The sequence below is a fragment of the Sinocyclocheilus grahami genome, unplaced genomic scaffold, assembly GCF_001515645.1.
Source record: "Sinocyclocheilus grahami isolate Dianchi unplaced genomic scaffold, SAMN03320097.WGS_v1.1 scaffold431.1, whole genome shotgun sequence".
NCBI classification, from domain to species: domain Eukaryota; kingdom Metazoa; phylum Chordata; class Actinopteri; order Cypriniformes; family Cyprinidae; genus Sinocyclocheilus; species Sinocyclocheilus grahami.
Window position 1 is genome coordinate 493,384 of NW_015505610.1, and position 469 is coordinate 493,852.

Genomic DNA, 469 nt, shown 5'->3' on the forward strand with positions numbered 1-469 from the left:
CAAATCTTGACACCTTGATTCCTTGAGCTGATTCATCTGTTAGTCATCAGATAATAAGAAAAAAAAAAGATTTAAAAAATATGTTTTTATTTTTTGTATTAATAAAAAATAGGATGATTATTATTATTAATTTCAAGACAGCTTTCAAATTTTGATATGTTGAATATTTATATTTTATATACTTCATATTTAGGTTATAATGTATAATAATGGACAACCACCAGATCCTGACCATAGTAAGAGGAAAATGCATACTACCCGTTTTAAAGTCATTGTCAAAAAAAATTGACATAGAGAATAAATTTGTTCAAAAATAATGAATAAATAAATACATACACATTCATACATACATAAAAAAGATCTTCTGTTCTTTCCCATTCACTGCAATGTTATATATACTGTGTATATATATATATATATATATATATATATATATATATATATATATATATATATATATATATATTCT